This window comes from Dromaius novaehollandiae, chromosome 9 (genome assembly GCF_036370855.1).
Source record: "Dromaius novaehollandiae isolate bDroNov1 chromosome 9, bDroNov1.hap1, whole genome shotgun sequence".
NCBI classification, from domain to species: Eukaryota; Metazoa; Chordata; class Aves; order Casuariiformes; family Dromaiidae; genus Dromaius; species Dromaius novaehollandiae.
The window spans coordinates 8,268,093-8,279,602 of record NC_088106.1 but is presented as its reverse complement, the minus strand read 5'-3'; the positions used below and the strand labels follow the sequence as shown (position 1 = coordinate 8,279,602).

Sequence of the window (11,510 nt, the reverse complement as noted above, 5' to 3'; positions counted from 1 at the left end):
GAACTATGCTGGAACACAGTGTAACGAAGTTATTAATCCGTCTTTCACCTAGAAACCTGTGCTGGATCTCCTACATAACTTGGAAAGGAGAAAAAGAGAATAATTACATTAAGAATTGCACTTAAACCTGTTTTATAACGCTTATTAGCACAGTGCCTACAGCATTTCAGATGGACAAAACAATTAGCTGTTTGAAGAGTCTGTCTTGGAACAAGAAACATAGTCAGGAAGGTGGATATTTATTCCCTTATTCCAGGTTTCCACATTTTGTTCCCACCAGCGCAAATAAAGCTGGCTGGTGATGCCAGCTTTCATACCTGACTAGAACTGCTGTGAAAGTGCTTTCTGAACAAGTTATCATATTTTTTTTTTGTTCATCTTCCACATCCAACCTTAAAATTCCCATCTATTATATTACAAGTTTTATACCCTCTCCAGATTTTTAATATCTCAACATGTTCTAACCTCAACATCTTAGGACACCTTCTTTTTGTATAGAAGGCTTTGCTTTTTCCATTTAATTTGAACTCTCTTCTATTGCTAGAAATCAGCCATTTAAAGCTACAAAGGCACTTGTAAGTAGCCCTTACTGCTATCATATTTACCTTCTCTAAGGTAAAGGCAAGAATTATAGACATATTTTAACCCCACAATGCCTACAGAGCTCAGGAAGTAGGACCACAGCATCTCAAATGAGAGCCTGAGGCAAAAAGAGAAGCGAGCAACACAAAGCAAGGAAAGGGATTTACCCAAATCCATACAGAAACCCAACCAAAAGCTCTTCTGTCTTAGCCCTGTTGGGGTTCCAGTCTTCGAAGGCTGGTATCAGAGTGCAGCCCAGCACTTCGCTTTAACAGGCGCAGTCTACAGCTTTCCTCTTTCTTTTCCAATCAAAGAGCCAATCACCCTACATGTAGATACTACAAAATTTAGTAGCAGTCATCTATTATTAGAGCGGATGCTATCTTACACGAAATACAGGCTCCTCCAAAGCAAAACTGAATAAACTGCATGTCTTAGGTAACCAAACTGTAATTAGAAATTGAATAAAAGTCAAGAAGTTAATTCAATTTTAACATAAAATGTTTACATCTTTTACAAATGTTAAGGTTAGTTCACAGTTTATTATTACAAATTTTCTCTTATCACTAGCTAAAAATAAGTTCTCTGGCTTACTGGCTTGAGCGCATTAACTGCAGAGATGCACCAACATGAATTTTAAGTTGCTGCATATGGAAGCAGTACAAATCTGACCTGCCAGCCAGAAACAATACACACTACATAAAAATTAGAGCTTACATTTTTCAAGCTTTTAAGCTTCTTTTGTCACCAAAATACATGGCTCAACACATCGCTGACAGAACTTTTTTGCAATACAAGACCCAAATTAAATGGCTAAATAGTAACTGCAGAAAAGTGAAAAATCAAGGCAGTTCCTGGCTCTCAAATGGGTTGAAGTTTTTGAGACATGCAACTGGGTGTTTTAAGGGATTTCTCCTCCTCTGAAAAATGTGTACATTTCACTTTTTTCCAAAAAATGAAAACAGACCAAAAAATTATTCAAAGACTATTGGGGCTCTTCACATAAACTAAAATTCGGGTTTCTTGTGCTTTCATTTTTGCAAAGAGGACTCTGCAGTCAGAAAGATTCCACCACAGTCCTGCTCCAGAAAGAAAATGCAGATGGATGTTTTGACTTAAACATTTAGTCTATCAAAAGATTTAAACCAAGAAGTCAGAATAGTCTACAGAAAGTCTTCAGAACAGGCATCACTGCTCGCATCTCACCAAAGTTCAGCCCAGCAAAACACTCGCAGCCCATATAACACATTTTGCCTCTCTATGTGTTTTTAATAGGTCACCATTTACCTGCTGGAACCCAACCCGGCCGTTTGGTCGTCTCACATGCCTGCAAGCCTCAGTGATATTTTTCTGACTCTTTTTGTTCAAGGCAGAGCAGAGCAAAGTCAGCTAGATGGGTTCGAGCATGAACATGCAACTGGCAGATACTTCCATGAGGGAGCAATTTCCCCTAGAAGGGCTGGCAACAGCTACCCCAAGCTGCCTCGCTAAAGTCATCTTTGTTAGCGCCGGTGTCCTAGTTTGTTTAGCTTACCATTTGATAAGAGGTCACAGCATCACTATAACGTGCCCAAAGCTTGGGAAATTTCAGGCTCTGTTTGATACCGATTCTCACCACAGGATGCACAAAGATAAAAAGATGAGAATCTAAGTAAAACAAACAAGCAAGCATAAAGTGATAGAGCAGCATCCAGCCTTTGCTGACACAGTGAAAAAAGGACAGTCTCTTTCGAGAGAGTTTCCTTTATAGAGCAGTCTACTCACGTGCTACAGCTTATAAAAAACAACACCAGGGATGACCTGTTTTTAAGTGGGTGCATAGAGCTGGTATTTGGTACAAAGACTAGGTTCGCTGCATCTTTGTATTGAGCCAAGTCAAATATCACTTAACTTGGCTCAACCCTCAAACTACCTCACTGCTTTACATCATGTAGACATTTAGAGAGTGAGCGAACGTGAGAACATGCACGCTTTTCAGTCCCACAGGTCCCACTCTGGGAGTCCGACAGTCTCCCTCTCTTCGCCACCTCGACCAGGTGGCCCTCAATCACCCCTCCAAGGGCCAGTTCCTTGGAGCTCTCTATCCCACTTTTCCTCAGTGAGCTTTCCTTACTGCTAGGTAAGTCCTCCTGGCCAGGCAAGACTATCTTCCTCCACTTACCTCAGAAGAGCACCAAGCAGCATCTCCTCAAAGACTATTTTAGCTGGGGAAAAGAAACGCAGCTTTATCCAGCTCTCCCTACGAGAACCCTTGTACTGAAACTTCAGTGAAAGAGTACCTTGCACTCCCGGACACCTAAGATTACTACTATTTTTAGGGATAGCCTCAGTTCTCCCTCTTCTTTCACCTAAAATCAAACTTCGCAAACCGTATACAGACATACCATGAAACAGAAGGTACCTGGCTCTAGACCCTATCGTAATTAGGAAAGGAGTCTGCTTTTCTAATGCGACACTCATTACAGGCTGCTCTGAAGTTCAAACTTTGAAGAGCTCTTCCTCCCCCTCCCTGTTTGACAGGGAAATTTGTAATTCATCACCTTACTTTTAAGCTTCATCTGTTTGCCAAAATGACGACTTGCAAAACAGACAAAAATGAACGTTCTGGCTTTGGTAAACCAGCTTCTAGTTCTACCCTGAGTTATACACTGACGCAGCACTCAGTGAAGCGCTAGGACACAGCGACTTGTGAGTAAATCCTCGCTGTGCTGAAACACAATGCTAGTTTTACAGCTGATTTCATATCAGATCAAAATTGCACCTTCAAAAATACTCAGTCTGGCTTAAGAGAGTACACTGGGTTTTTTCACCCATCAACTAACAACACAGGCTTAGAGCAAGAAGTACAGAAACTGCGCTCCAGCCCGTGTCTCATCTGGCCCTTGGAACCATGATTTTCAACAACAAAGAACTGAGTTGCAGGTGTAATTTTAAGTGCATCTCTGTAAGACAAGAAACACGCTGTATACACTTCAGGGTCCCAAGGTGAGAAAGGGTCTTTTGACAGAAATAGAATTTGCTTTCTTGCATCTGAAATGCAAATTTCTCTGGAGATGGCTGGAAAAATCAAGAAAGAAAGGAACAAAAAAGCCTCCTCAGCAATAAAATATTTTTAGTATATAAACAAACCAAAATATTCTCATTTGCATATGGTGCATCTTCATCTCCTCTGACATTTATTTTTATCCTATATGACAATGCTACTCACAAGCTAAATAACCAGAAAAAGCGAGCAACATTTCTGATGCCAGATGCTGAAGATCAATAGCTATTTCCCAAAGTTTATGGCATAATTAAAATGTATAACAGGAATAATTTTCTTTTCAACCCCTCAGGCTACGCCTAGAATTATTGACTAAGTCAAAGTTATATGGTGTAGCATTTTTTTATTATGTTTATGGATAATATAAAGCATTTTATGGTTTTTACATGTAATCTGGTAAGTATAGAAACAGCAGAGAGGAAAAATTCTCTACATCAGCAAAGCAACACTTACAAACATTTTGTTGTTGCTAGATATGTAGAGAACCTGGGCTCATATAATTATCCATTAGTCAGCCATCAGCTAAACTACAGTTTACAGGCAGATGGCCAGAATGCCCATGGATTAAGAAAACCGAATTTATAGTCCCTGAGAGATGAATTGCCATGAAGCCTTCCCTATAGAAGGGATCACAGGGAAGGCATGCAAGGCACCAGAGCAGTCAATACTGCCAGCAGTTGGAATAATATCATGTCTGTAATATGAATTATTAGTATATTGGGATGACTTTATATTTATGACCTGAATAGTCCACCTGTGTTTTTTCCCACCTCAAGCATACTAAGAAGAGACCTCAAGACAGAAAGGAGAGCAAACAGAGAGCTCTGTTGATCCAAAAACGACTATGTATCACCTCTATGAGGGGAGAGAAAAATTGATTCTGCTGTGAAATAAACATTGCCAAGACTCAGGTTTACTGTAATTCACTGACTTTCAGACCAAATGTACTCAGTTTAGAAGTGAAAAGATGTATATTTGTTTCATAAGTGTCAGCCCTGCAAACTCAGCCTTGGGCTGTGGAAGTCAAACTGGATTATTTCTTGCTCATATGTCTCAATCAGTGCTAATAGCAACACAAGCCAAATTATACCCTCTGACACCAGTGCAAGCCCATTACTTTGATTGTGTTTTCACAAATAAAACATAACTAGAAAGTTATTTCTGCTGAGGAAGCACAAGAACAAATACAGTGACTCAGCCCCTCTTTGCAGAGCTAGCAAGAACAGAGCGCAGTAAACTTCTGTTATGAAAGCACATAAAAATCTGAGTGCACACAGGCAGCAGAAATGCCACTTTTACACAACTACTGTTTGAAGAAAAAAATGAATATATACACAAATTGTCAAAGCAAGCTACTGTGAGACTGTGCCTAACACTATAGATTCCTAATAACATTCAGCTAAAAACCTCAGGTCTGCTTTCTGTAATTGCTTCCATTTAAATGGATTTAGTTAACTTTTTAAGGCACACTTGTTCTCCTGAATGCTAAGAAAAGCCTTACTAAATGGCCAAATTATAACCAGGAACATGAAGCTGTAAAAATGCAGAGGCAGCAACATCAAGACCTCTGTAAGAGTGGAACCAGAGCACTGATGTAGGTCCAAAGGCACCATGTGGGTCAGCACCAGGACACCAGGCACCCTACCACAGGCCTTAGCAAACAGTGACAGTGGAGACTGGTCTCAAAAAAAAAAAAAAAAAAAAAAAAAAAAAAAAAAAAAACCACTAAAAATTCGAGCAAAAGCTCTAGCACTACTGTGCAGAACATGCAACCTCTGAAATGCAAAAGTTTTCTCAAGAGAAGAACACGACAAGCATCATCAAAGCAATAGGTGCTATGTGCTGGTTTCCAACGTTCTCCAGTTACTTCCCAGCAGCAGATCAGGGGAACATTTCTTGCCTCTCTGAGTGACCGCTGACTGTAAATTTGAAAGACGAAGTTTTGCAGGCCTGGCGTTCCCAGCTCCATGCATTCCAATAACCATGACTCCTAAAAACTGTCACAATTACGATACAGACATTAAATACAGCTGAAACGTATCCTTCCAGAGTTCTTTTTTTCTCTGCAATAATGGGAGCTAGGAAATACCACAGAACATGCAACGAAATCACAGTATTTCTGACAAGCATACAACTATCCGTTAGCAATACCTGGCAGTATTTGGTTCTTTAAGTAGTGAAACGTTCACACTTCCTCAGGGTTGCACAGATTTCTGTAGAAGTTTTTGATTGGAAAATAATCTTAGTATATGAAAATCTAAAGTCACTGAAAAATAAGTAAGCACTTCTAAGGCAAACAAATGCTTGCTCCCACCCCATACCTAAACCATATCGTAGGCTAGATTTACTGCTACATAAACCAGCTGACCTGTCTTCTAAAAAAACGTTATTCTGGAAGAAAATATAAAATACCTGCAATTTACCAGAATGTTCACAAATTCATCTGATACAGCGTAATTCCATAAGCCTCATATCCTTGGCAAATATGGCTACCGTAGCCAAAATCCTCCAAACCTTCGTACGCATCTTAAATTTTGACAAGCCTCATTGTGAAGCCCATAACAACTGTTGAAACCTGCACGACAAAAGTAAGTAACATCACTAAGACACCATAAACCTCTTCAATGCAGTGCACATCGCCTCTTTTCAAGGCACATGCACTTTGCTTATCACGCTCCTTTTCACTGCCTCACAGTATGCTATTATTTTAACAATTCATAAATATCTTCAAAGAGCTGCATTCAAGCAGCACAGCCTTTTTCCCCCACATAGCTTGTTTGGCTTAACAATGAGAAAAAATTGAGTGAGAGATGGAAGATGACTGCAAAGCTCATTAAAATTTCCTTCGGCCAAAACAGAATTGCTTCATATACTTAAAGATATATAACAACTTTACATGAGGTATATTACAAAAATTTGGAGAAGCACAGAGCCAGCCTGAACCACTAGTAAGAGCAGAAGAACGAAGAGAAACATATATATATGTGTTATATATAAAAAATCCCCCACCTTTTTCACCAAGACTGTGGTATCCAATGCCTACATAGAGGCAAATAAAGTTCCAGTGATCTCGGAGACACTCGATCTTGCTGCATGAAAGGCACCAATAAGATTGCGAGTGAAGAGTAAATAAGCTTTTGCTTCAGTCATACAAAAACATGAATTCACAATACTAATAATTTAGGAAATCTTACATAAGGTTTAACACATTCTAGGTGTATTCCGACTAAAATGCCAGCATTATGAGGTATTTTGTAAAGTTACTTCCAAAAATTCTGCAGGGAAAGCAGCTAAATGTGATCAAGAGAGCTCCAGGGACAAACAATTGTTATCAGAAATCAAAACACAAAATCACAAGAGGTCAAAAACTTGTCCTAAAAAATCCAGTTTGTGCAGTGCAAAGCGAGGTGGTAGACCAGTGATGTTATATATAAAAAAGACCCATGCGAGTAAAAACTTCCAAAGATATTTAACTTCAAGTGGAAGGTAGAAGAAAAATGGCCAAGTACATTCTTGTGAAGTATTCGTGAATCAAATTCTCAAGCATAGTGAAATTCCCTTTTATTAGAAGTGCTCCTTCCAGAAATCGTGTTCACTTGCCTGAACTGCTAAAACCATGATGGTAACCCCTATTTATATGTCAATCTCAGTTCTTTACTTTTCTCCAATAAGCAAAATACTTTCAGAGAAGAGAAGTAGAGGATTAGCCAAAATAAATATAATGCTTACCATGCTTCTGTTCACTTTTTAAGCAACACTCTAAGGAACAAAGTATTGGGGGAAAAAAACAACAATGTACCCGGGATGGCCTCCTAGAGTGGCAAATACGTAATCTGATAGACCCTACGGCTGCCAGAAGGTTATTTCTACATTTGGTAGAATTTCAAGATTTAAACTGGCTTTACAAGCAAAATTATGTGAAAAAGTTCTCGGACACTTTGCAAACATCATGCTTTTACTATAAAACTGTATTTCCAATTTCTGTTCTATTTACTGCAGCAAGCTGTTGCTGCCTTTTTCATTTTCAGGCATACATATTAGGAAGCAGTCATCTGCCACATACCTCCAAAACCCGGAAAGGATTGCAATGTCAAAACAACAAATATTTGGAACATTAGGAGCTGGAAGTCTGAGGACTGACGTCCATTTCTGCAGTGGATTCTCCCTTTTGGGGGGATATTACTGTGCTTGAATTTATGCAATTTTCTCAGTTTTAATATGCTTGTATTATTAAGGCTATTTCTGTAAAAATCAAAATCCCTAACCCTGATTCATCAACAAGTTTAAATTGGGAAATGAAAGCTAAGAATAACATACCTGTGATAGAAGAGTTAAAAGCATCTAAAAAAAGTTGGAACGACTTCAGCTGAAGTCAAATGAGTGCTCTGTGCGGATCCAGCTGCTGATGGCTCTGCAGGACTATTTGAATCTCATACTTTTCATAGCACCAGGACAGTGATCAGTGCGTACTTCTCCAGCTCTCTAGATTCACCACTTAGAAATGAAAGTCAAAAATCTACAGGAGGCAGCAATAAAATGAATTATTTTAAATTACCCATTGTTACCGTACCTAGTTGGTGAATAGAGCCAATCTGTGTTAGAAATGCTATCACAGAAAACCCTCGCTATTATCATTCGAAAAGAGCCGAGAAGGCACCGGATGATGTTCCACTAATAATTGTCCAGAGAGCAAACAGGCATTGAAATCTGAGGACTGAGGTCATTAGACACAAAGGGGGGGAAAAAGCATTTTTACAATGGACCTTCAGAGCTACCTCCTTTTGTTACAGGACCCCAGTTAATAAGTACAACTGATTACAGCACTCATTAGCATTATTCAAAGTCCCTCTCAAACACACTAACTTGAAACAGGACTGTTCCCTCGTAGAGGGTAGCTAGTACAGTGGACCTGCTGGCCGGAAAGTCCTCTCTAAGAAAGGGAAGCTTCACAATGAAAAGAAATCATTTTGAAATTCACTTTCTGGGCCATTCCCTTTCCGATTCCCACCGGTCCGTGCAAGCACAACGTGTTCTTTATGTAGGCTCTTGATGTTTTCCTACCACCTTTTCTCAGCAAAAAGTAGTAACTGCTTCTTTCAGGCCCAGTCTGTAAATGTTTCATGAAACTACATATATATTGATCTAAAAAACCCAAAAAACAAAAAACCCAAAAAACAAAAAAGGCAAAGAAAAAACAAACAAAACAAAAAAATCAACATCAGAACATAAGAACAAACCCTAAGGTACACACACTCTGGAGCTGATCCAAAGCCCAGATCAACTGCAGAAGGAACCCAATCCAAACCTTCTGGAAATCAACATTTCATTTATTCAATCATATGTTTATATTAAAGACTTGTATAATAAAAGAAAAAATTTATAAAAGGATTTAGTTATAAAGAGTATACAAGGGAGCCCTAAAAAAAAAAAACAAAAAAAAAACAGGATGCTATTTGAACACTGCTCATAGGATTTCTCCTGTTCTTGCTCACTTAATGTGCATTTTGAGAATGGAAAGAATAAGCTGCTTTCCAACTTGAACTGGTCAACTTGAACCATGTCCTCGGCGGGTCACAGGGGTAAGCAGGCATTACCCACGCTTAGCAAGTAATCTAAACTATTGTAATCATCTAGCAACACAATACAGGGTAAAATCAATTACAACCCATGTACAATGTAAAATTAACATTTACGGTAATTGCATCTTGTGGGGCTAATATTACCATATTCTCCAGTAAACACTACTTAGCACAAGGGAAAAATTGGAAACAAAACTCATGTGAAGGAACATATCGTGATTCGAAGTGCAGAGCACATAAAAATAAAAGGTATTCCCAGGTAGTCGGCAGTGTATTTGTGTTTTTAAAGGGCTCTCCGTGTGCTCGCTTGAATCAGGAATCAATTTATGAGCAGCAGACAAAAACTCTATTGTTCGAGGCTTACTTTGATCGTTCCCACAGTCACACCCACGCTGCAAATTCCAGCGGAAACGCAAGTCCGAAATATTGGCAGAAGAGGTAAAATCCTAACAGGAGAACCAAACCGACAGCTAATTTGTTCTCTGAAGTTACTGTACTCACTCCAAAACAAAGCGCTGCGATGGTGGAGTGACCTTATATTTACTGACTGACCAGAAGGCTGGAATTAGAGCCTCGAGCCTCCTTCCCCATCCGACAGCTGTTTGGTGAAGTCAGATAACCATCTCTGCGCAGGCTTTAGCGCACAAACCCCACTGCCGCAGGACGGTTACGGTGTGCCCTTAGAAGAGATGGCTGCAGGGAAAGGCAAGGAGTGAAGCGGACGGACATCCCTGGATCCTCAAAAAGGGATTTTCGCAGTAGACCCAGGACACATGGAGACAGTGCAGCAAGAAGGTCCACACACCCGCTGCCCAGGCGGCATCGCGCTGGCTAATAACTAAGTAAAGCCAGGCTCCAGGGCTGGCAACCTGGCTCCTCTGCTTGGTCATACAAGCACAACATGAAAAGAAATGCAAGCTGTCTTGCTAGCAATGGTTTTGACAGGTGTTGTGAGTAATGTTAATTTTTCCTTTGTTTTTCTTAAAAATATGAGTTAAATCATCAATTATTTTGCCAGGTTTCTAAAAAACAAATGAACTCAGAAATAGCACGGTTTATAAGACTGTTGGCAACTGAAGAAATTACACTGATTTGCATACATACATTGTGTATATTTGGTGTATATTCCCTGAAATTTTTTTAAAAGTATTTTTAGCCCTAATTCTTGTTGCATCTCCACTAATGCAAATCAAAAGAAATTTCATTTGACTAAGCTTACTTACAAAAAAAAAAGGCATAAATTAAGTTAGGACCAGAGCCATGCCTCTTGAAAGACATATATAAAATGCGATGATCCTGAAACCATTTTACATCGTTTGTTACCCATTAAATTTTACTAGCATCAGTGACATAGCATCCCTACATCATGAAGTAGCGTCCCTACATCATTAAAACCAAGATGGGACTTTGGCTAAATACATTTCTCAATAGTGTGCCACCGTAACCTCGGTCAGATCCTCAAAGAAGAAAGGGGGGAAAAAAGAAACAGAATGAAAATTCTCTCATTGCTGCATCATGGAAATAGCGTTCAAACCTGTAAATTAAAAAAGTTAGTCACACCATTATTGCTTTTTCAAAATATAAATCTGGATGAAAATAACTGCATGTGATGGTATACTTTTCCTGTGCGTATGTACACACTAACACACAGAACAAAAAAGCAGTGGAAAAATCAAAAAAAGTTTTCCTACCTTAGTAGCTCTCCATGAAAGAAGTCTACCCCACCACTAATGGAGTTTTTAGTGATTAACAGAGGTCTGAAGCATATATTTGACTCCCAATATACCATGTTTGCGGATGCACAAAGAATACCTTCAGGGGAAGGTAGTAACACAGCTTCCCTCGGACCACAAACTCACTGTTGCAGCTCCCGGAAAACCATCTGCAAGTTTTTAAGCAGCTTCAGGATTCTTGCAAATCCCAAAATAGTTACAAAGCTTTCTCTATGGCTGGTATGCAAAGCATGAGGAAGAGGCCAGGCAAAGACTGGTAAGCCAAACAAAAAACAAAAATAAAACGCAAATCCATACCACCAAAAAGAAAGAAAAAAGAAAAAAAAACCCACACACACCACAACCACACACAGGCTGAATGTCAAGGAAAAAAAACACTCAAACACTAAGAATGCAGAATAACGGAATAATATGTCAAGAAAATAATATTTCCTGGGACATTAAAGCAGTCTCTTGGAGCAAGATTGGATGGTGGAAGAAAAACGGGCTACAGGGAAAACAATCTTTCTTACGGCAAAACTTTAACATTAATGATGCAGACCATGGCCTAGGCAAACCTCGTGAACTGTGGTG

General features: G+C 39.3%; 1 protein-coding gene across 10 annotated transcripts in view; it reads right to left on the bottom strand.

Moving 5' to 3' along the window:
* The window catches only part of NAALADL2 (N-acetylated alpha-linked acidic dipeptidase like 2), a 531,897-nt gene that overhangs the window by 404,938 nt on the left and 115,449 nt on the right, over nucleotides 1-11,510 (bottom strand). The window lies entirely within an intron of this gene.